Genomic DNA, 27021 nt, shown 5'->3' on the forward strand with positions numbered 1-27021 from the left:
AACATCTGCAACTTTGCAGTCTTCACCTTCTCCATGCCTTGATAGGCAGTTTTGAGAATATCCCATGCCTCTTTGGATTTTGTTGCTGATGCAATCCGTGGAAAAACACTTTCATGTACTGATTGGAAGAGGAAAAAGAGGGCTTTGGCATCCTTCTTCCTGTCACTCTTCAACTGGTCTCTTTCTGTTGCTGTCAAAGCAGCCAACGTTGTTGCATCTACAGGTTCAGCATAGCCAGTTTCAACCAGCTCCCATATTCCTTGAGAAGCAAACAATGGTTTCATTGTTATGGACCAATAACTATGATTTTTCCCATTAAACTGTGGTAGTTGGGAATTTGTCAAACCAGTTCCAGCATCTGCCATCTTTGCCTGTATAAGAAAAGAAGAGATACTGACTGTATAATTAAAAATAAGCAAGAACTTTCTCTGCTGGAAAAAAGTCTGCTCAACAAGCTTCTTACAGCTCCTACAGTGAAAAAACAAGCTCTGTTTTTGACTCACTGAGTGCCTAGACTAGCTCTGATACCATGTTGGAAATTTCAATTGATTTCAAACACAAAAGAAATTCACAGAGAACAACGCTCTATTTCAATACAGGGTCTTTAATCATATAAAAGAAAAATTGTTACAGAATTGTCTTCCTCTGTAGAGGGATTAAAACAGGAACACTTCAGTTCCAAAATCTGTTTTCAACTATCTTAGCACTGTTGTGCGTTTACAGATAAAGTTACAAAACTCTCAGATTCTTCTAATATATGCTTATATCTCATTCTATATATATGTGTAACAGAACTGCTGTTCATTACACATTATATATGTTAAAATAAAAAAAATATCTTCTAAAGCTTATCTGCGTATTGAATGCAGCAAGCGGTGATGCCTTAAAAATGAAGTCGGATGTTGGAAGCTCATAACTGATAAATGCTCTGCTGCCAGCTTTGCTGTAAGAAATCCATAATCCTTTTAATGCACCTGTACGTGGCGCGTCCTTCTTGTTCTCGGCCATGCTATTGATTATATGCTGTAGCTGAGCATTCAATGTTCAGGAGTTGGATCTGATCTTCCTCTTCCTTTGGGAACACAAATAAGTAAACGGCGAAAAGACAGCTATGGCGGTGGCGTGAATAAGCCAGAACAAATAAAGGCCGTTGGATCAAAATGTATGTACGACTGAGATCAACTTGGTAGAAGGTGCGATCTGCGATAAGATCGCATCGCATGGCAGACAAGGAGCGAAGGGCTTAACGCGCAGAAGTTTAGAACTTGCGATCTGCGATCTGCGATCGCATCGCAAATATCGCATCGCAGACAATACAGGGATGCAGCGAAGGGTGACAAGGGAAAGTGCGATATGCGATCAGATCGCATCGCAGGTTACTGTAGTTGAAATTACATTCCAACAATGTGTTCAGCTACGGGATGGTCCTGGAAATAATCAGGGGGAGCAGGAATGTGGATAACCCTCAGGATTCGGAAAAATGGTATTTTCCTTCTCTTGCTTTCAAGAAGGTGAGGCAAGGGAAAATGGATGAATTGATTGACAGTGGGTTGAAATTGAAAAGACCAGAGGAGATGGATGAGGTTTATCGGTTGATAAAGACAACGCTGTGGTGTATTCAGAGTAATTCGGCAATGAGACCTTCAATGGGAACGTTGGTGCGACTATTGGAAGGAGATTTGGAATTGATGGATCCTCCATTATCCTGCACGCTTCCGTTCGCCCCTACGCTTGACGACGACGAGATGCCCCCGGATTTGGACCGCTAAGGCACAGGTCTCTACAAAACTATGTACATTTAGCACTATATCTGGCCTTAAAATCACTCTTCTTCAGCTGAAACTGTGTCTGCTTATGTTTTGAACAACCCAAAAGGGGATTCTCGTATTTTATCCGCAGTGTTTTTTCTTTCTGATAAAGAGTTAGAAAGTGCTCAGTTTCTTCGAAACAACTAAAGTAAGCATTTTTTTTCATTCTTTTCGAGAATATGTAGAATGCTCGTTTTTCCCAAACAACTTAAAATAAGTATTTTTCTATTCTTTTAAAGAATCAACAAATTGTTGAATTTTTAGTTTTTCTGTTTAAACTGTGTTTTTCTATTGATTTTAATTCAAATGTGATCCAAAATTTATAAAAATGTAATTTTAAATTGCCTCGTAATTGTAATATATAAGTGCCTGGGCGATATCCCGCGTGGTTGGGAGGGCACGTTAATAGCCTCCCCACCTGAGTTTGACCCACGAGCTACATGATGCGTTGCTGTTTACTGATGCAACTACTGTAAATATTGAGTTCTTGGTTAATATAATGCTTCTTCCGAGGGATTTACCGCCCCTCATTTAAATTGTTGAATTCCTCTACGCAATTTAAAAAACAAAATTTCAATCTAATCATAATCGTCTTACAGGATTCCACCCAAAAAAACCAAAAGAACCTGCTAACTAAATAGGAACCTGACCATTTTATTCACTCCGTTTCTCCCACGAAACACAGTAAATCAAATATTTTCATTGTAGGACACCTTTCTCGTAAGACAAAATAAACTGTTCCTCTTCTTTCACATAATAGAACAAAATTAGAAACCATTAAGACGTTCTTTTTCAAAGTAGTTGATGATGTGTTACAAAGTAACCTACAACATTTAGATCAATTAGATCTTGTTTATGAGTTTTCCATAAATGTAAAGATGGGTCGCAAATTTTAGAGAATTAAATTGATTATTAAATTTTAGAGAGTTAAATTTCTGAAAAAATTTATCTTAAAAGTTACGGAAAACATTGAGGTTTTATATTGATTATTAAACAAAATTGCATTTTGAATTTCAATAGAACTTTGAACCATGGCTATTTAAAAGCAAACGATATGGGGCCACCTTGCTCACAAGAATTGTGAAAATAGAAACATGGCCAACTTTTGAAACATGGGCCAACTTCTGACTTAGTTGTCGTCAAATATAGTGGCCTACTCCTACAAAATCTAGTGGTCTACTCCTACAAAATGTCATAGTCTAACTAGTTGGAGGAATTGCCTGAAAGTTATGGAAATTCCGGTCACATTTAGAGAAAATCCGGCAAGGAATTTTGTAAATCCAAGTTATAGTTGTTAAACTTCAAAATTTTAGGTGTTCTAGACGTTTTTGATGGTGTTGAATCTATTTCCACCATTAAAAACACGATTCAAACACTGCCTCTACAAGATTTTTTTTAAATTTTTTGCCCAGATTCCAGCCACTTTTGGCTGTCCGGGGAATTCCTTCGCCTTGGTAGACAACTCCCTACAAAATTGCATTTAAAGCATCGAAACTCGACCCAACAACATTGCATTGAGATTATCTATATTGTTTTCTCCCATTTGACCGACTTCATATCGTGGTGTTATAGATAGTCGGAAGGTCAGCACCTTGTTCACGAGTCTTTTCAAAATGTAAAGATGTGTATACTTCCGATTTGGCAAATTTCAGAGTGTTAAATTCTTGAAAAATTTCGTTGTAACCATTACAGAAAAACATAGAACTTTTATATTAATTATTAAACAAAATTCCATACAAGGCCGCATTTTGAATTCCAATAGTACTCTAAACCCTTGACTATTTAAAAGTAGACCATATGGAATCAACACCTTGCTCACAAGACTTGTGGAAATGCAAATATGGGTCAACTTTCGACTTAATTGTGGTCAATTAGTAACTGGTTTTCTCCTACAGCATTGCATTCAAAGAATCCAAACTCGACCCCGCAATGTCCACCTCGATTTAACTCTAAAACTTTGGCGTTATTTTTATATTTACCCACAAACTCCATAATTTTCTGTTAAGAAATAAAATCACGAATTAAACCAGAGTTTTCTTGCAAGGAGATCTCAAAAAATCACCAAGTTTCCATTGGTAGAATCAAGCAATCCGCTTACCCGAACTATATATTAACACCATCTGGAAACTCTGCTCCTCGCTACAGGAACATACATGGGAATTCTAGCTTCAGTGAGCTCCACAATGCCAAGAAAATGGCGTAGAACCTTTGAACACGAAAAACAACTCGAAACTACAGAGAACTAGTTCCACTTATAGGCTTAGTCTAATTATAAATGCACTTATCGATAATCCCTTAATAAATTTTCCACCAATACTCTTAAAACAAAATTTACGGCACCGTAGCTGAAAGCAGGTCAAACTTAACTCTCAGATGTATGCAGAATCGTCTTTGCAGTATGCCCCCTGTATTCTCTGATCAGCCTGGTCAATCGTGCATGGAAGGATGACGTCCACCCTCGAAACCCGGAGCTCGGTATGCAACGACAGGCTGATGTCACCCAAAAATTTCAAGGAAAAGCATAATGTTCACTATAGAAAATTGAAAATAAAACCAAGTATGAACAAACTAATAGCTACAAACCATCATAGATGTCAACAATGACATAATAAGACAATAAACTCATTTTTTTTCTTTGGCATGATAGAGAAATTATGAAGTTCTTTTTCCAAAGTAATTGATGATGTTTTACCAAGTAATTTACAAAATAATGGTTTTATGTTTTGTATATAATTTTTTGTTGTTTAAATTGTATTTTTAATGTATATATGGAGTTTGTATTTTGAATTTTTTTTGGTGAATTAAAAATTGTATTACTTTTTAATCAATTAAGTACATACAAATTAAGAAATTAGCTTGGTTAGTTCTAGGGGAAGTCTAAAGGAATCCAATATATAAAGCCAAACTAACCTAAGATTACATGAAAATTAAGGAATTTGGATTGGACAGTACCTAAGGAATCCATCCAAAACCAAACTCAAAAGACAAGATAACCTAAAAATGAAAATGCTCATACATTTACTATTACCATGGCAATTGACCTCATAATTGATCGAGGATTTTTCGAAGGTCACTTTTTCCTTTTTTCTTGTGAACATCAATTAATTTTAAGGAGTTGTCAGAAATAGATGTAGAGGAGACAATTATTTCATTTCCCTGAGTCAATTTCAATTCGAGGGGGTTTGTAATTGTAGTTGTTTCCATATCACTATCTAACTCAATTCCAGGGGGTTTGTAATTGTAGTTGTTTCCATATCACTATCTTGAGGGATCTGATTCATGGAAATATTTGTGCTCACTCATTGATGAATTTACAGACACAGTTGTGTCTCTTGCGTCTACATTTGAGGGGTGGACGTCGACATCTGAAGGATAAGATGGCACTACATGAGGTTAAACTGAGGCTAAAGGACTCAATTTAGTTGTAGAGGTTTTGTATTGTTGCATGTTATGTCGCTTTTTAGTTGAAGGTTTCTTATATCCTAATGGATCATTTGGATCTTGCCATCCTTGGATCTTATTCTTAACATACAAAGGAGGAGAGAGTCCATGAGGACAAGGGCAAAAATTATGGAGATGACTGGGCTATTGATGATCCTGCAACAGAAAATCGTATTTTCATAGCCCTCCACTAGCTATGAAAAAATAATACCCCTCCAATTGAGAAGAATTTTACCTGATAGTGCTCTGTAGAGATGTATTTCAACACATATGTGAGCAAAGATTACAATACCCTTCTCAAGCCTTTTTGTGTCTACCTTAATGAAACAATCGAGTGAATTCCCCACATTAGCTAAGACCTCTCGATGTAGTAAATTCAAAGGCATATTCAGGAGTCTAACCCAAACTAGAATGGTCAGAGATGGCATAGAAAGAGGGTTAAAACCAGTGAACCATGGTTTACAAAAGAGCTAAGACCGAACCTAAAAATAGAGTCCTTGTTCAAAAACCATTCGATAATCTTGAATATCTTTAAAATACACTACAAAGAAACCCTTTGAATAAAAAGACAAATCTGTATTCGGGAGCCAGGACTAATGAACCCATTCCCAAAGCACAAATTTTGATGACCATAACCCATTAAAACAACAAATAATGCCATGCTTCAACTAATCCATGTAAAAATTATGGGATTGGGGATGCTTCACTTTGATAGTTGGAATATCTTTAGCTTGATTCACAATGAAGACTAGCCCTGAGAGCTCTTTGGAGTTTGGATGAGATAGCCCTAGCTTAAAGGCATCCCTAAGACCATACACTGAGAAGCAAAGGATGCACCCCAACCTTTGGCTCTATCATTTAACCTTGAAACTAGGAAGATTGTAGTGTCCTTGGTTATGCCATATTCTCTGAGTGAATTCCCTTCTTGAAGTTACCTACATCTATGTAGGAGGCACTTAAAGATGGAAGGGATTCCTGTCTAATCTTGAATTTTGGTAGCAAGCGTAGATACTAGACCTACTGTTTTCACTTAGATATAGAAAGTACCACCAAAGATTGAGGCTACTGTTTTCACTTAGATATAGAAAGTACCACCAAAGATTGGCCTCACGAAAATTGAAAAGTTCAAGAGATCTCGAGCAATGGCCTCAACTTGGGTACAAGAAGAGCCCTACGACAAAAGAAGACCTCTCCTATTTGTAGCAAAAGCAGTAAGATGAAGAGGTTTTCGACAAATGGAATAGCCATGAAGTGGAAAATATCTCAAGAACAGCAACAACTAACGGATATAGGGTTTCCATCGCAATCTTGATCAAATCTACAACTTCACACATAAATGCAGAAATAACCAAACCCACTTTTGTGGAAGGTAATGGAGATGAAGATGAAGACTCCTCAACAGGCTTCTAATGCTAGCATTAGAGGATCCATGGAATGCAACTTGCTTGACCATAGGTGATTTGCACACAATTGACCGAGCGCCTCAACATCCCTCGAATTGTCGAGCAAAAGGTTGATTAAGGCAATTTCCTGAGAAGCTTCCGTTCGCCCCCTCGCTCGACGACGAGACGCAGCCTGATTTGGACCGCTAAGGCATAGGTCTCTACAAAACTATGTACATTTGGCAGTATATTTGGCCTTAAAATGAGTCATCTTCAGCTGAAGATGTGTCTCCTTATGTTTCTGAACAACCCCAATAGCTGAACATCCGTGTTTTTATTTTATTTTCTGGTGAAGAGTTAGCATGTGCTGAGTTTCTTTAAAACTGTAAAAGTAAGTTTGTTTGTTTGTTTGTTTTTAATTCTTTCAAGGATATGCAGAGTGCTGAGTTTGTTTACAAACAAATAAAAATAAGCATTTTGCGTTTCAGCAAAGTGCCGAGTTTTCTTCAAACAACTAAAAGCAAGTATTTTTTTCATACTTCTGAAGAATCCGCAAGGAGTGAGTTTGTAAAGGATCTATGTCTATCACATTCCCCCTCCATCTATGCATTGAAGTTCATTAATAGAATGCTATCTGTCTGGATTTTTCCTTTGTTCTGACATGAAATATGTGCTTTCACCTATTGACATTGATATCCTGATTAAAACGTTATTTTGGGTGTATTTTCTTATATGTTCGATGTGATCTGCACCTGGAATATGATTGAGATTTTGACTATAAAATACGCCCAGATCCTTTTACTGAAGTTGAGTTGAATCTATTTTTACATTTAAAATACAATTTAAAAAAGATTCCAACTGAAAGCCTCAAAAAATTCCAAACTAAACTATGCCCTTGACCATTTTATTCACTTTGTTTCTCCCACGAATCGCAGTAACTTAAATGCATGCATTGCAAAAGACCTTCCTGGTGAAGAAAAACTAAGTCATTTCTTTGCTTTCATATGACACAACAAAATTAGGAACCATCACAAAGTTCTTTTTCCAAAGAAATTGATGAGGTGTTAGGTTAAATGCCAGATTGAGCAACGAATTTACAACCTGTATTTTAACACAAACAATTTTACCTTTTTACGGTTGGTAAAAAAATTTATTTATTTTCAATGGAAAAAAATGCTTTCTTAGCAGCAAGAAACCCAAAAGAAAATAATAAAACTTAGCAGCAAGAAACCCAAAAGAAAATAATAAAACTTAGCAACAAGAAACCCAAAAGAAAATTATAAAAATAGACGGATTACTGTGCTGTCATCCACTTAAAGTTCATCTGCTGTTTAGAAATGCTTCGTTAAAAAATATAAGAAGGAAAAAAAAACAAGAGACATATGCTAGTCCAATCTATGATATCGGAATAGAGCTTAAATCAAATCTGGAGTTCCCATTGAAAGCAGCATAATGAATGACTCTAGGAGGTGTTGAAATGTCTCTTTTGGAGAGAATATTAGCTATGAGGTTCTGCTCCCTATATATGTGATTGAAATCAATGCCCTGAAATGAATTAATCAAGATAAGAATGAGCTTCATTCAATAGATCAGAAGATGAAATTGGAAACATGACAATCCCTTTACCCAATCGATGCATCCTTTAGAGTCCCCGAAAATATGCATATTATAGATGTTGAGCCAAGTTGCAGTGAATCTATTCACTGCCCAAAGTGAGATGAGGTTGGTAAAAAAATTTACAAGCATGAAAGTCGTGTTTTTCCCGACCTTCGATATAAACAAGCAATCCTATCCTTTGAAGTAGAATAAAGGCAAGTGTACATTATCATTAAGGTTCTGCATTGCACTCGGGGATGTGTACCACTTCTTCTTACAAAGCGAATCTCTCACTAATTCTTAGTTGCACCATCAACAAATGCAAGATCTAGAACCAGAGCAGGCAAGTACAAAAGAAAACAGTGATAACAAAGTTGAAAACAACTTTTGGAAATTTTTTTAAGGTGCCAAATCTGACCATTATGGTCACAAAACTCATAGTTGCACGTTCAGTGAAGTAAACTCTAAGGTATGTGAAATTTGTAGTCCTAACCATCATAAAGCCAGTGACTGTACATTTGTATGGGCTAAGGGTTGAAATGTAAAATAACAGTCATGTTTTCTTCTCATCAGGAAACCAAACACTACTTCACGTTTCAGAGCCTATGGTATCCAGTATAAGTAGTTGGACTGATTATGGAGCCTATCCTGGCAAGCACATTGAACCCAACAGCCTTACCAAGCACAGGGATAGGAACTATCACTTATGAAGAGACCTCTGTAATCTGAATTGTTGATGAATACAGAGACAGCTTTAATGCAGGCAAGCATTATTTCTGCCGCTGCCAAAGTAAAAACGCCTCAACAAACTTCCTCTCTTCTTGCAACAATTGTTAGTCAACGAAAGAAACCCTCTCAGTTACAGAGCACATAGGATGTAAGAAAAACAAAATCCCTTGTTCAAAAATTTCATTTACAGTACACTCACAATTTATTCGGCCTCTCCACTGTGGGAAAAAGTGAGATGAGGTGGGTTTGCTCGGGATACAAGTTCCGGGTGAAGATCGTTGACATCGACAGGCTAAGTCCACTGGTAAAAACGAAATGAGGTGGGTTTGCTCGACTTGACTAATACAATGACTATATTATTCCGTTTAGCATGCCAACAGGGTCGCACGAGTTCTCTACTCTGATTCACTGCTTTTATCATTTCCATCCTGCTATCGATCCATGAAATGAAAGGAGGTTTAAAGTCCAATGGCATTCTCACTCCCCGTGATTATTTCCAACAACACCATCATGTAGCAGAGCACGTCGCTCTTAGTTAACTCCTGACTCCAAGAACTGTTCGACCGCAATGTATACAGGCGTCCATCTAATACCTGTCACCAGATCAAGCAGCGGATCTGAGCGTAAATAATCCGAACGCAGAACGGCAGGGTGGCCGATTCACGTTCATCCATTTTGACTGTGAGTGGTCCAGCACTTTGGACATGCGCAGGACTCCCTGGCCTTGTCTGCCGACAGAACTCATTGGAACAAGCCCTCAGAACGATGCTCCCTCCGTTAGTAAATCTCTCCCGCAGCGACTCTATCCTCCTCAAGCTCACTAGACAACCACTATACAACCACTATGAAAATGATATATCACACAACTATATATAGATATACACATAGACTGAAAACTGTCACTCTCACACTTCGCAAACCTATATAGACGGAAAACTGTCACTCTCACACTGCGCAAACCTATTTACAGAGTATTTAAAAATTAAATTTGGCCCTTTTTTTTGACCATCAGCAAGGGAGTTGTCTAGGATATCACACAACTATATATATATATATACATATACATATACATATACATATAGACTGAAAACTGTCATTCTCACATTTCACAAACTTATATAGACTGAAAACTGTCACTCTCACACCAAGCAAACCTATTTTTAAAGAGTGTTTAGAAATTATGACTTCCCCATTTTTTTTTGCCCTCCGGAAAGGAATTAAGTCAGAGTTGGCTCGGATTCACACTTCGCAAACCTATATAGACTGAAAACTGTCACTCTCACAAAGTATTTAGAAATTACGACTTTCCCATTTTTTTTGGCCGAGTTAAGTCAGAGTTGGCTTGAATTCAAAAGCGAAAATTACCCAACATTATTAGTATTTTTCATTCAAATCCAAATTACAAGCCACATAAATAGTACTCATGAGATACAATAGATCCCAAAAAAAAATGCTTGTTGAAAAAATCTCTCAACAAAACTCAACAACCAACAAACTAATCTTACCTATTTACGTATGTAAACATTATTTCCAAACTAAAATAATTGTAAACTTTTGTGATTAACTCTCTACAAATATACAGTTTTTCCTTCTTTCCCACACCAATATATGTTTGGATGTTTCCTCTCCACTAATGGTTTTCTCCATTTCATTTTTATGTAAAATGTTCATTATCCTTGTCGTATATTATAAATGTGATTAAACATAGAGACTTCTTATCGAATATTGTTGTTGTTTCTGGAAAAACTATTGAACGTGTAGACGCTCCACTCATTATCAATTTTTTTGTAATGATGAGTGGAGCTTCCAGTTTCACCCACATTATCATCATCATAAGCTTCCTTCATAGACATTATCATCATCATAGGCTTCCTCATGATGATTGGAGTGTTTAATTTCACACACTTTCTACAGTCCTACAATTTTGCCAGAAGCAACAGCATTCAATATGAATTCAAACTATCAAAACTTACACTCTCAAAAAGAGTCTCTTGTTGTTAGCCTATTCAGTCGTGCACAAGTCGATAATATACATTCTTTAAAGTTTCAACACAAGGACGGATACACGGATGGATCCGGATAGCAAAAGCAAATTTATGATAATCTTGCATAAAATAATTGATGATCTTCCTTGAATGTATGTCGCTCATTACGTGGTGAAGCGGAATTTGCTTTTCTTTTCTCCGTTCGTTTTTTTTCTCCCTACTAATCCCATCAATACCAGGCGTTGCAAACATAACTTGTGGTAAGGTTTTAGTGCTATAACTACTGGAGTATTCGAAGTTCTTGTTCTTAAAAAAAACCTTACGTATAACTACTTGAGTATTCGAAGTTCTTGTTCTTCAAAAAAAAACTTAGGGATAACTTGTACCATAGTATCGACTTCTTGATTAACCAGTCGCCATTTTACTTGTATGATTCAGAATTGGATATAGCTCATAGCACCAAGTAGGTTATCGAAAGAGCATTACCTATGCTATGATTTTTGGAGAGTTTAAGAGCAGTTTAGATTCATTTAATATCGGATTTATCTTTTTAGCGCATGATAGATCCGGGAATAGATAGATCTACGTTAGTTTTGGTTGAGAGAAACAATGTCACATTTTTAAATTATTATTATTATGTATATGTTTGAGATAAAATTCAAAATTCACATTATGTTTTCTTTGTTTGGCATGACCATATCATTCTCTTCATTATTTTGGTCTGTGTTGCTTTCCTTGAATAGTTTGTATGTTTGTGCTTGGATACTTTGAGTGGCTTGTGTGTTTGGATTTAGATGGTAATGTTTTTTGGTTGAGAGAAACAATGTTGCATTTTTAAATTATTATTATTATGTATATGTTTGAAATAAAGTTCAAAATTCACATTATGTTTTCTTTGTTTGGCATGACCATATCATTCTCTTCTTTATTTTGGTCTGTGTTGCTTTCCTTGAATGGTTTGTATGTTTGTGCTTGGATACTTTGAGTGGTTTGTGTGTTTGGATTTAGATGGTAATGTTTTTAAATGTTACTGTTGGTGTATCATATTTTTATATGTATATGTAATTGTTTATTAGTAATTAGTTGGTGATTAAGAAGCGAGACAATCTTGTTAATAGTTTGTAGGAGGATTGATATTTCACATCTATTTCATTTAATTTTAAGTATCACAACTTTTGACAACTGATTAATTCTAAATAGTGTTCCTCCAAATATTACAAAATATATATTGAAGAGTAGTTTTAATAATTTAATATCTCAAGATTACTCTTGAAATAATTTGTTTCTTTGTTTATGTTTGAAATCATTTATTTCCTTCAAGAATATTTTGATGATTTTTTTATCTATAGTCTATTTTGCAAAGTCAAGAAATAATGTATTTTTGAATTTTTTTTTAATGAGTGACCAGATTTATAAAATCTTTACATTATTTGTTTTTCCAAACAATTATCACATCTTCTTCAAAAATATTTTGATTTTTTCTTCTGTTTATAAAATACATTTTCCTCTTATAAATATTTTGGATACATTGTTGTACGAAATTACTCTATTAGTAATTTTGAATATATGTAATTATCTATTAGTAATTAGTTGGTGATGAAAAAAGGAGACGATCTTGTGAAGGATTAATGTGCACTTTGTAGGAGCATTGATTCTACACATCTTTTCCATTTGAATTCTAGGTATCGCAACTTTTGACAAATAATTATTTCTTAATAGTATCCCTCAACATATTATTAAATATATCTTGAAAAATAATTTTTTAATAATGTATAACCTCAAGATTAACAACATCTAATGCAAACAATCAAATAGGATTAGAAAACAACATCTACATTGAAATCAATGCATCTAATTCAAGCAATCAAATGAGATTAAAAATCAACATCTACACTGAAATAAATGCATCTAGTGCAAGCAATCAAATAGGATTAGAAATCCACATCTACACTGTAATCCATGCATCTAGTGCAAGCAATCAAATAGGATTAGAAATCCACATCTACACTAAAATCCATGCTTCTAGTGCAAGCAATGAAATAGGATTAGAAATCCACATCTACACTGAAATCAATGCATTTAGTGCAAGCAATCAAATATAATCATAAACCAACATCTACACTGAAATCAATGCATTTAGTGCAAGCAATGAGATAGGATTAGAAATCATCATCTAAACTGAAATCAATGCATTTAGTGCAAAAAATCTTCTTCCCTCTCTCCCCCATCCATCTAATCTTGAAAAATATTTCTAATAATTTACAGTCTCAAGATTAACAACATCTAATCCATCTAATGCAAGCAATCAAATAGGATTAGAAAACAACATCTACATGGAAATCAATGCATATAGTGCAAGCAATCAAATAAGATTAGAAACCAACATCTACACTGAAATCAATACATTTAGTGCAAACAATCAAATATAATTAGAAATCAACATCTACACTAAAATCAATGCATGTAATGCAAACAATCAAATAAGATTAGAAACCACCATGTATGCTAAAATCAATGCATCTAGAGCAAGTAATCAAATAGGATTAGAAATCAACATCTAAACTGAAATCAATGCATCTAGTGCAAGCAATCAAATATAATTAGAAATTGACATCTACAGTGAATTTAATGCATCTAGTGCAAGCAATCAAATAGAATTAGAAATCATCATTTACACTGAAATCAATGCATATAGTACAAGAAATATTATTCCCTCTCTCCCCCTTGCATTTATATCTATATCTCCCTCCATCTCTCCATCTTTGTCTCTCTATTTCACCCCCCAAAACACACACACACACACACTCGCTCTCCATATCTATCTATCTCTCCCTCCCTCTCTCTATCTTTCTCTTCTTCCCTCTCTTCACCTCCCATATATATCCCTCTTCCTCTCCTTTGTCTCTCTATATCATCCGCAAAACATACACACTCTTTCTCCATATCTATATATATCTCCCTCTCTCTTCCCCTTCACTCTCTCTCTCCCTTGTTTATCTCTCTTTCCTCCTGCTATGCTCTCTCCCTCTCTCTCTATCTCCCTTATCACTCCCTCTCTCTCTCTTTCCACATTTCTCTGTTAGATAACTAATCCTCGAGATTAACCTTGGGTTAGTTTGGGTAGTTATTGGAGTCCAAGAACTCCCAGAAACTAATTCAATTGTTTCCTATATGTATTTATATGTACAACATGTACATAATTCTTTGATATCATTTAATATACAGATTATTTGGCTTTCGGTTGAATTGTCTTACACTGGTATCAAAGCATTGGTTCGAGGAGATGAGCCACTAATTTTGTGGCCATGGATATTTGGGCATTGTTGAAATACTGCGTCTGCCTTGCACGCTGTTGAAAAATTGAGTTTGGAACACTGCATGCTATCAAATATCCTGTGGTTGGCTGACTGCATATGTTGCCGCAGAAATCAAAGAAATCTCATCAGTGTGCATTGCTGCAAGTCTAGAAAATTTGTGAGAGAACCGCTCCAAGTTTGAGTAAGTTTTCCTATTCATTAACTGATTTTTATTGAAGTCTGGGTATGTGAAGACATCCTGGCAAACTTTACTGCTTATCACTCACTTGACGGGAAGTTGTAATTCAGGGTCTGTAAATGGTGTTTTGAATAAATTATTTTTGAGTTCAGAAGTAGATGCAATGGTAACTGTTGTTTACGTTATAGAGATCCAAGCAAAAGAAAAAAAGTGATGGAGATAACAAATGGAACTGACCACGTTGTTTTGTCAAAATCCAACAAAATTATTAGTGATATCTATCAAGAATTTTTTATGGGTTGTTTGTGTTGTTTGAATCGGTAGCGTTGAATTGAATTTTTGATAAGAAAATAGATTTCCTTGTCACAAATTTGATCGAAGGAGCAATGCCATAGCCTATTTGGATTTTTGCATTCTCTGAGGCAGAGGTGAGATTTGCCACACATGGGGAAGAGTTGTTGCTTGGAAATTTTAAAAGCCCAATGAGAAACTAAGGAAAGCAACGTTTATTTCATTTACAAATACCACTCAAAAGTGAAAAGCAAACCCTGCAAATTAACTATCACTAAATCTGAAGAATTCCGCGCAGAGGTAGCGAGTTAGAAGATGAACCTTAAGGAATTTTTTTTTTGCAAAAGAAATCTGAAACGAATTTTAGTTTGTGAGGTACTGTAATTTGCACTGTTGTGGTTTTGAAAATTGTTGGTATTCAAAGAAAGCTTTAGTTCTTTATTTCTGATCAAATGTACTACCATTGGAAACATTGCAAGCGATTATTACTGTAGTCATCACTGTTATCAATATTTAAATAGAAATTTTGGCTTTTTAATAACTGTGACTTAATGATAAATCAAATTCCGAAAGTTGGGTTCAAAGGTTGGGCTCAATTCGTCGTTTGAAATTGTATTTTGGGTTTTAAAAAAATTTGGAATGGGTTCTTGTTGGTGGAGTCATTGGTTTTGTCCAACTATTACACATTTGGTTGATTCCTACAGACTCAGCCCTTGAAACCACTATGATGTCCTGGAGTGCTCTAGCAGTTTGATTGTCTTTGAACTAACAAGTTGGGGAGAGACGTGAGGGCATACATAGAGAAGATTGGTTGAAATAGACACAGAGGGGCTTTTGACGAGTCTGGATTACCTTTGGCAGTGGTGCCCATTACAACAGTGGCGAATTGTGAAGGAGACCGCAGTGGAAGCTTATGTCAGTTTTTTGGAAGTCACCATTTGAAGAGGTATCAGTGGGCCATCGCTTGAAGAAGCAGTTTAATGCTGGATTGGAACAACAATGTCGGCCTTGGTCGAGAAATTTAAGCCAGCGAGATTTTAAGGACCCAATTTAAGCCTGCAAGCTTGATAAAACTGACAATTAACATAAGTTCCTGATTCAGTTGGCGCTGAAGGAGTTCGAAACACAGTTTACTATAACATATTGATGACTGGATTCTTCCACGTCATTTCCTGCAAATGTTATCCTGAATAGTGAAAGTTTAAAGTTTAAATTCCCTAGCAGTCAGAATCCCAGGATAGAAGAAATTGACATCATGTTTTTGAATTTCATTGAACATTGATTATAGAATTTACAAAATATAAAATCAAGAAAGTAAAAGGGCATGGTGGTTAGAAGAGCTAATTTAGTATATTGAGGATTATGAGGTCACAAGTTCAAATTTTTGTGGAGACATTTTTTGAAGTTGTTAAGAGCACATATTTTTTGCAATATTTTCATTGTTGATTCTACATTGTAAAAGGGTGCATTTTCGATTGAACCCGACACCCAGTTAAATCATCATAAATTTGTTTGTATTGGGTGCATTTTTAGTGGTAGCCGACACCCCTATTTCAAAGTTGATTGTTTAAGAACATAGCCAAAGTCAATGATTTGTTGCAGTTATTATGAAATCTAATGTTATCCAGTGTTCATAATAGTGTCCAAGTCAGCAAGGATATGCTCTTTGACATCCAAATATATTTGCAAAATGCGAAAAGCAAAATTGAATTTTTGGAATTAGAATCCCAGTTTCAGCAAGAAGAACTGCAAAAGAAGAATTTTGAACCCGTTCTTGTTTAGAATAACAGTGTGTTTGAGCCTGATCATCACTCATAAAATAATCAGAGTAATGTTTCGACAGGACTAGAAATTTCTCTTGAAGAGCCTGTTCTTCAAGATGAGCAACCATCACAACCACTTCAACAACCTTTACGAAGATCTACAAAAGGAAATGCAACTGAAAGTTCTTATGAGAAGCCTGATATTCCCAAAAATTTCATAATGCCATGGGAAGAGATTAGACACAATAAACACAGAATTGGTTTGGGTTGTAAAGAGGATATTTTGGATGTATATTTTCACATACTAGATTTTGCGAAACCGATACAATTCCGAAGCGTTGGATTTCTGGACAGTGTTGTTCCAGAACAAGTTGATAGATGCCAACAGTGTAACAGAGTTGGACATGTGAAAGATCGGTGTTTTGATCTTCACCCGTGTGAGCATTGCGGAAAGCGAAATCATCATACAAATAGATGTTCCAGAAAGAAGTCTATTGCAAGAGAGAAGGTAAATTTTGGATGAATTTCTTCTTGGGATTGGACCAAAACAGCCAAGAAGATTTACAGGGCATATCGAAGAATATGTTCCAAAGTGATGAGCAGCCTTGCAGTAATGAAGAGTACTTCTCACCTTGTATCCGACAAATGGGGAATGGTTGATGGTCTGCTACAGGTTCAATTTCGAGATGTCAAGTGAGCCTCAGTCAGATTTGAGTCGTTTGAGTTGATTGAGCACTTCCATGTTTGGAATTGTTCGAGGAACTGTTGTGATAGTTCCAAATTTTGTGGTCACCTTAAAACCACATTTTTTGTTGTTGTGAGAACTGCTATGAAGGTTCCAGAGTTAGTGTTGGTTGAGACCTTGAGTTCTCCCATATTGGTTTATGGTTATCCTTAAAACCATTTGTTGAGAGACATTCAACTCTTACTTGAGATACATTTCTGCATTTTGAGCTCTCGTTCTTGGACTTTGGTATATCCCTTCGGATTAAGAGGGGACTGTTAGATAACTAATCCTTGGGATTAACCTTGGGTCAGTTTGGGTAGTTATAGGAGTTCAAGAACTCCCGAGAACTAATTCAATTATTTCCTATATGTATTTATATGTACAACATGTACATAATTCTTTGAGATCATTTAATATACAGTTTATTTGGTTTCGAGTTGAATTGTCTTACATTCTCTCTCTATGTATTTCTTCTTATGTCCCTCTCTCTTTCCATCCAACTCCGTCTCTCTCTCCCTCCCTCTGTCCTTCTCTCTCTCTCACGTTCTATCTCTCTTCCTTCCTTTCTCCCTTTCTTTCTCACCTTCATCTGTCTCTCCCCACCCTCCTCTCTCTCTTCACCCTCCAACCCTGTCACTATCTCCCTCCTTCTCTCCTTCTCTTCCCCCTTCCTTCCATCTCTCTTTTTTTGTCTCTCTATCTCACCCCAAAACATACACAGTCTCTCTCCATCTCTCCCTTGTCAATCTCTCTCTCTCTCTCCACTCCTCTCTTTATGTATTTCTTCTTCATTTTATCTCCATATCTCCCTTGTCACTCCATCTATCTGTCCACCTCTATCACTTTATGTCTTTGTTCTTCACTCCATATATATATCTACAGTAAATATATATCATGATATATTAATATATATTATAATATAAAAAATTTAATATCATATTAAATTTAATATTGTATTAATCAAAAGTTATTAAATTTAATAATATTAATATTATATTTAATAATGTTTTCTATAGCATGATAACAAAAATTATAAAAAAACTACATCAAATTAATATTTTCAAATACTACAACTTTGATATGGAAATATTTATGTCTTTAAAGACTTTAATATATCCACAGGATATGGTTTTTCCTTTAAAGATTCATTTTACAAATATTTAATCAAAATAAATATTAAAAGATTTTGGAGCAAGATTTTCGATTCTTTGTGTTGAATTAACCTTTTTCCTTTGATTTAAGAGATGATATTAGATTTAGTAAATCTGAGTAAAGATGTTTAATATTTTACCTAATTTGGAATTTTAATGTGGTAAATATTTTTGTTAAATGTAAATTTATGATCCATTCAAATTCACATATATGATAAAGGAACTATTAAATGCATGAGATAATTTATTATCCATTCAAATTATATATAATAATACATAGTTATATTTTAATAATTAATCTTAGTCCATTAATAAGATTAAAAAGTTATATATAATTTAAGATTCAAGCTAATGTTTTGGCCAACATCAGTGAAAAATATTTTTATTATTTTTTGAGGACGTGACATACTTACACATGAGGGTCATACTGGGCTGTAGAATGCGCCTCTCGGTGTAAAAATGATCAAGAGAACCTACTATATACTTTGCAGGTACTATGAAATACCATGAGAAGAAGGATAAGTGTTTGAACCTTTTTTAAAGGATGGAAACTAATATGTGATAATTGTAGATATCGATTTTTGTCGAAATTAGATTAAGGTGATTAGTTAAAATTATTCTAAGATGATTAGTTAAAAAGTCATAACAATAAAGGTATTCTTGACTACATTCATTATGATATTTGGGGGCCATAACCTATTGTTTCTTTCGAAGGATTTTTATATTTTGTGCCATTTATAGATGGTTTCTCTTGAAAAATATGGGTCTATGTATTGAAAGGAAAAGTTGATGTGTTTAAAAATTTTAAACAATTTAGAATTAACATTACAATCAAATGTTTAGGAATAAAGGCGAGTTTAATTCTTTTGAGTTTGAAAAATATTACAAAGAGGATAGGATCATGAGACATACAACCACAGTTATTACTTGTTATGAAACCAGCTCACAAAAAGATAGAAAAGAAAGATAAACGCCTTAGAATTCATCCTCTTAGAGGGGGAAACCTCCTTTACATTACACAAATGAACAATTCTTGGATGATACAAATGACAAGACCTCCTTTCTATATATAGGAGTCTAAGGAGTCATAATATAATCAGAGCCGACATAACAATAATAATGTAAGGGCACAATAATAACAATAGTGGGCTTCTATGGGGCACAATAATAACAATATGGGGACTACATGGGCACAACAATATAATAAGGGGGTTGTACTAATAACAATAAGGGGTTACACTAGTAATATAGGGACCTAACATGCCCCTCTCCTTTAAAAAGTGTTGTCCTCAATGCTTGAAAAGTTTTTGATGCTTTGGTATAAAATTCTCAGCTTTCCATGTGGAATCTTCAGTGGGTAAGTTCTTCCACTTGATGAGATACTCTGAAATTGATCGATTTCATAGCTGTCGACTTCTCGGTTCTGTGAATGCGTCAGGTTTCAATATGATTTTTCCTTCCTTGTCAAGTTCTAGTAATATTGTTGGAACTGGGACCTTTGGCAACTTTTGAATGAGTTCCCACCCTGCTTCACCACTCTTCCATTCATCCCTTGCTTTGTTTATCAAATTTGGTTGGATAATTATACCAACCTATACCATTTTTGCAACCACATGTTCAATTTCACTCCTGTAAGCATATGGATATATATAAGGCTTGATGTTTGCAAGAACACTTCCTGGAATCAAATGAATAGCATGATCATGATCACGAATACGTGGGAGACCTTTGGGAGTCTCAAATACCTTGGAAAGATTGTCCAAGATTTTTTGGTGATATGGAGAAATAGATGATTTTGATGTGGGAACCATTAGCGAACATAATTGTGTAATTACACCTCGTTGTTCTTTCTTTAGAAGATTTGTCATTCTGTTAGATTTGATTATCTTTCCTGGTTTCCCTGTGATACCCCTTAATTCAACTTCCTTTCCTTCCAAAGAAAATTTCATGAAAAGTTCTTGAAAATTAAAAGTTATTGTACCCAAGGATTGTAGCCATTGGACTCCTAGTACAACATCAGCACCATCCATTGGAATGGAAAGCATTGGGCTATTCAATACATATTCTCCCATGGATATCTTGATATTATGGCACTTTCTAGAGCAATTTATGGTTCCTCCACTTACAACCATCACTTGACACTCTGGTGCTAGATATAAGAAGCAATTCAATTCCTTGGCTATCTTATAATGAATAAAATTATGGGTACTACCCGAATCAATCAACACCATTACCTTTTTCTTCTTGATATGTCCTTCTATATTTATAGTTTGAGGAGTGGTAATTCCGACCAATGCATTACAAGATATGGTCGGATTCATTTCTTCTTTCTCTGGGGTTGGTTCCTGGTGAGTATCATTTTCTTTTGATGTTTCTTGATACTTTTCTTCCTGATATTTCACTACTTGAACCTTCTTCTTCTTGATATGTCCTTTTATCTTGAGAGTTTGAGGAGTGGTAATTCTTGCCAATGATTTACAAGATATGGTCGGATTCATTTCTTATTTCTTTGGGGTTGGTTCCTGGTGTATATCCTCTTATTTTGATGTTTCTTGATCCTTTTCTTCCTCCTCTTCATAATCTATGTAAAATAATTTCTTCTCAGCACACTTATGACCTTTAGTGTATTTGGTATCACAATTGTAACAAAGCCCTTTTTCTCTTTTTTCTTCCAATTGCTATGGTGTAAAACCTTGTAGGTTGTGGAAGACTAGGAGAAAAAACACTTCCATAATTATAGTCATGAGTGGTGGGATTCCTTGTTTCCATAATTGCACTTTCAATTTTTCTTGCCAACCTGAATGCCTTCTCCAATGAATCAAGTTCCCAAAGATGAACCTCATGTTGAATGTTATCCTTTAAATTCCCTATGAAGACATCAATCCTTTGCTTCTCTGGAATATCATTTACCCTTATATTCAATTTTTGAAAGTCCTCAATGTGCTCTGCCATTGAACCCTTTTGTTTGAGATTTATCAATTGGCTAAAGAAGGTGTTTCTCTTTGTGTCCCCATAATGTGCTATCATTTCCTCCATGAAAATTGACCACGTGACAAGTGGTTTACAAGAACAAAGCCCTTTATACCATAAAAATTGATTCGGTTATAAATAATTAGATGCAATACGTACCTTTTGTAACAGTGTTACACCATGTAGATCAAAATATTTGTCCATCTGTAGTATCCAATTTACCAGATCCTTACCATCAAACTTCCTCATCTCACTTTTTCTTTATTTTAGGAGCTCGATCTTGCAACGACTGTAACTCTGTAATTGCAGATCTTTAGGTCCTGAAATTTCGGCCTGTAGTAGCCCTCTGAGTCCTCTTTCTAACTCCGCAAGTTTGATGGAAATTGGATTCTCGAAGAAATATTTATTCCCAATCTCCCGCGATGACCTAAATATAGACTAGTTCAGTAGAGTGAGCTTGTACGACGTGCCACGTGTCACTGTTTCAACTTTAGGTTCTAAAAATTATACCCAAACAAAATACAGTTTGTCCTATTTCTGTTAACTCTTACGAAATTTCAATCTGATGCTCAGAGAGAAAGTTATGACGATTTTCCAAAGATCACCTATTTAGGATGTAATTCGAGAGTCTGCAACAACCCTAACTTCCTCATATCATATATCTAAACATGTAGCGAGACAAGATCTGAAATTCAGACTCGAGTTTCACACCGATTTATTCTCAAATGGGCTTTTTTTTAACTTCTGATACTTCGTAGCGAAAAATTTATAGCGAAAATTCCACGATGACCTGTTTTAGATGAAATTCGGGAGCTTGCAAAAACCCTAACTTCTTTAGATCATATCTCCGCAAATATAGCGAGACAAGATCGGAAATTCGGACCCGCGATTCAGCGAGACTTCGTCTCAAATGGATTTTTGTTTTAGATTCCGAAACATCACAGAAACAAAGTTATAGCGAAAATGCCACAATGACCTATTTGGAGCAGTGAAACCCTAGAATCCGAAGCTCTGATACCAAATGTTAGGAAACCAACGCATAAAAAGATAGAAAAGAAAGATAAACGCCTTATAATTCAACCTTTTCGAGGGGGAAACCTCCTTTACATTACACAAATGAACAATTATTGGATGATACAAATGACAAGACCTCCTTTCTATATATAGGAGTCTAAGGGGTCATAATATAATCAGAGCCGACATAACAATAATAATGTAAGGGCACAATAATAACAATAGTGGGCTTCTATGGGGCACAATAATAACAATATGGGGACTACATGGGCACAACAATATAATAAGGGGGTTGTACTAATAACAATAAGGGGTTACACTAGTAGTATAGGGACCTAACATTACTCCTCAACAAAATGGTGTGGTGGAATGCAAGAACATGACTCTTTTGAAAAGAGCAAGGAGCATGCTAAGCAATGTCATCTTGCACAAGAGTTATGGGTAGAAGAAGTTAGTACTAGTTATATGGTGAATCGATCACAATCCACTACAATAAATTGCAAAATTCTTGAAGATGTATGGATAGGTCATCCATGTGATTATTAAAATTTAAATATTTTTGGTTGTGATGCATATGCTCTTATTCTTAACAATCAATGTTCTAAATTAGAACCTAAATCGAACAAATACATCTTTGTTGGTTATGACTATATAGCTAAGGGATATAGGTTGTGGGATCGTACTAACCACAAAATCGTCATCAATGGAGATGTGATATTTAATTAATATTCTCTTATTAAGTTAAATCATGCAGAAAATCAAGAGGAACAAGCACCAAATCAAAAAATTCAGTTTGAGACTGAACCATTTATAGACAGATGGAAGAAAGAAGAATATTTCAAAGATAAAGTCATAAATGTTGAATACAATGAACAAAGTGTTGAAATTCCAAAACCTGCACCGAGAAGATCTACATGGGAGAGAAAAACTCTGAAAAGGCATGTCAAATTTGTTTCATCTATTGTATTGGTTACAGATGTTAGATAACCTTATTTTTATTAGAATGTGGTAAATGATATCAACAATGATAATGGAAAGAAATAATGAAAGAGGAAATGGTATCCTTGGAGAAAACCAATAGATGAGACTTGGTAGAACTTCCAAAAGATAGGAAGGATGGGTCTTCAAATTTAAAAGAGTCATTGATAGTAATGTTGAAAGGTATAAGTCTAGACTAGTTGCAAAATGTTACTCTAAAATGGAAGGTATATATTTCCATGAAATCTTTTGCCAGTTGTTAAATTTATTTTTATTTGCATTGTATTGGCACTAGTTGCTTTGCTTGATTTGGTGTTTAAAACAACATTCTTGCATGGAGATTTGGATGAGGATATTTATATGGAACAACTAGAAGGTTTTGTGAAACATCGTAATAGAATATTAGTTTAAAACCTTAAGAAGTCATTGTATGGTTTGAAGTAGTCTCATAGGAAATGGTACAAGAAGTTTAATGCCTTCAAGACGAGCCAAAACTGTACTAGGAGTATGATCATTGTGTGTACTTTAAAATTTTGAATGGCATATTCATTATCTTAGTGTTCTATGTTAACTATGTTCTTATTGCAAGTAAAAACATGGAAGAGATCAAAAGGTTAAAGGCTTAGATGGCTAGGACGTTTGATATGAAGGATCTAGGAGCTACAAAACAAATATTGGGCATTGAAATACATAGAGATAGAAAAGCTAGTAAACTCAAGTTTTTAGAGTAGAAGTATGTAGAAAACATACTTGAGAAATTTGGGATTAACAATGTAAAATCGATTAATATCCCTTTGACTTCCCATTTTAAGGTTTCTTCCATCTTATGTCCTAGTAATGAAGAAGAAAATGATTATATGCCTCGTGTAACATATGTTAATGCAATAAGAAATATGATGTATGCGATTTTTTGTACCATACTTGATATTTCACATGAAGTGGGTGTTGTTAGCAGGTCCATGACAAATCTAGGAGATAGGTTGTAGTCAAATGTGTGCTTTGTTATCTTAGAGGCACCCATGATTATTGTATCACCTTTAATGGTTGTGAAGATTATGCTTGCAGGTATGCTGACACATATTTTGTAGGTGGTCTGGAAAAGAGGAGGTCCACTTCAGGTTATCTCTTTACTCCTACAGGGGGATCCATTAGTTGGACATTGAAGCTTCAATAAACAATTGTTTTATCGACTACAGAGGCAGTGTACATTGTCGCCTCACATGCTTGCAAAGATGAAATTTGGTTGAAGGGTGTTATAGGTGATCTTGGAAGAGTGCAAAACATTGTAACTATATTATGTGATAGTCAAAGCATGCTACATTTGGCTACAAATCCAACCTACGATGGAAAGACCAAACATATTGATATAAAGTATCATTTTGTAAGACAAGTTATTGACAGAGGTGAAGTAGATATTAGAAAGATTCACACTCAAGAAATTTGTGTAGACCTATTTACAAAACCAGTACTGATATAGAAGCTACGGTAGTCTCTCGTTTCTCTTGGTTGCAAAAAAGGTGATAGGACTTTGGCAAGAAACTTTGAAAATTGTTGTCAAAGTGGAGATTATTAAAATGTAACAACTATATGATAAAAGAAAATGTAATTTATTTTTTTTATCGATGGAAATGTTGTTGCAATTTTTCAATTTCACAAACCAAAATATAGTTATTGAACTATTGTAGCATTGCTACTTCATTTTATCATTCAAAGAGATGAGGAGGTTGTGTGGGTTGTGTAAGCCTAAATATAATAGTTTTCTTGTGAATTAAACCCTATTTCCTTACTTGCAGATGTTTCCTTAATGGTATGTCAAGTTTTACCACATAAATTTTCTGTACTAGTGTATAATTTTGTGTGTCATTTTTCTTGTAAATGTTTTTGTATACAAACTCTCAATAACAAAGTCAATTCTTTGACTTCACTCTTATCCTTGAAATTTCCAAAATATTTCACAATTGGCAATGCTTAAATATTTTCTTCAAACAACTAAAAGTAAATAGTTTTTCATAGTTCTAAAAAATAGACAAGGAGTGAGTTCATAAAGGATCTATATCTACCACACTGCCCTCAATCTATGCATTTATGTTCATTAATAAAATGATATTTGTCCTCATGAGGTGTAGATTAATTGGTTTGTGTTGGGTTAAGGAGTGAGTTCATAAGAGATCTATATCTACCACATTGCCCTCAATCTATGCATTTATGTTCATTAATAAAATGATATTTGTCTTACTCATGAGGGGTAGATCAATTAATTTGTGTGGGGTTTAGTTCCCACTTGATCACTGGCTCAAATGTCAAGGGGAGAGTTTGACAATAAGAATCACTTTTGAAAAATTAAACTATCCCAAAACACATTGTTCTTCCATCCAAAATTAGAAATAACCTAATTTCCAAAACAATAATTTTTAGTGTTATTTATGCATCACAATTTTAATTTTAAAATTTCAGTGAATGGTTTATTTTAAAATTTCAGTGAATTGTTTTTACCAAAGAGAACAAAACATATTTGTTCTCTTGTTAAGGCGGAATAAAATGCATTAGTCATAAAAGACCCTTTCTAACTGAAAGTATCACTCGGTTACTTCGTTTCCTTTCATCGCAGAATAAAATGCATCAGTTGTAAAAAGCTAATGATTTGCTTTTTTTTTTTTCTTCTCTGAAAAAAATGATTTGCTTTTTTCACCTGGATGATTTTAGCCAACCTTTTGTTTTTGGCCTGGGTACTTTTTTTTTTATTGGTTTTGACTTTCTTGTTGGTTTTATAAATTTGCAACTTTTTGCTGTTAAGTTTTAAAATATAAGTACTTCATAATTTTAAATTCATCTTTATATTAAAATGTGCAATTCAAAAGATATGGTTTCAATCTCATCCAAAATCATGTCATAAAATTGCAATCTCCTAATTAAAATCCACCCGTAACTATTTTATTCGCGTCGTTTCTCTCTATTATCGAGCAATAAATAAAATTCTTTCCGTGTAAGAGACGTTTTAGTAAAGATAAAGTAAACCCATCTCTTTTCTTTCACATTATAGAACAATTACAAAGGTTTTCTTTTCAATGTAATTACAAAATAATGTGTTATAAAGTAAATTACAAAATAATTGTATAATTGTTTTATCTTTTTGAAAATTTTATTGTTTAAATTGTTTTTTAAATGCACAGTAAAACTTATATTCTAAAATTTATTTTTTTGAAAATTTTATTGTTTAAATTGTTTTTTAAATGCACAGTAAAACTTATATTCTAAAATTTAAAAATACTAAAAACACCTCTCATTAAATTTAATTTTAAATATAAATTAAATAAAAAATTTAAATAAGAACAATCATCATAAATAAATATATTTATGAGTTGTTTTTAGGGAGATTTTTTGAAACAGGTATCTTGATTTGTGTTATTTAAATTGGTTTTTTGATACACAATTTTAACCAACTAAACCCAAATATATATATATATATATATACACGAAGTGAAATGGGCGTTCAAGTTTTCCTTAGATAGACTTTTCGACTAGTTTGTAAGTACAAATTTCATCGGAGAAATCCGTGACACCTGGAAGGTAACTCGAAAGAGCGAAATCATCCCTTTTCAACAAAATACAGCCATAGAAAATGAATGGGTCTCTTAATGCCCACGCCTACACTCCAGGTTTCCAATGTAACCTGTACAGATGCTTAAGAATT

General features: G+C 34.5%; 1 protein-coding gene across 1 annotated transcript in view; it reads left to right on the plus strand.

Annotated features, from left to right (window-relative positions):
* The window catches only part of LOC149209276 (G-type lectin S-receptor-like serine/threonine-protein kinase SD2-5), a 43565-nt gene extending 18714 nt beyond the window's left edge, over positions 1–24851 (plus strand). The window contains exon 2 of the mRNA XM_089394247.1: positions 24396–24851. The gene's annotated coding sequence lies outside the window, so the exon portion shown is untranslated. The remainder of the gene's footprint in view (positions 1–24395) is intronic.
* The last annotated feature ends 2170 nt before the right edge of the window (positions 24852–27021 follow it).

Source organism: Pinus tabuliformis, chromosome 1_2 (genome assembly GCF_031772625.1).
Source record: "Pinus tabuliformis cultivar Carrire ecotype Pingquan chromosome 1_2, CPIR1, whole genome shotgun sequence".
NCBI lineage: Eukaryota > Viridiplantae > Streptophyta > Pinopsida > Pinales > Pinaceae > Pinus > Pinus tabuliformis.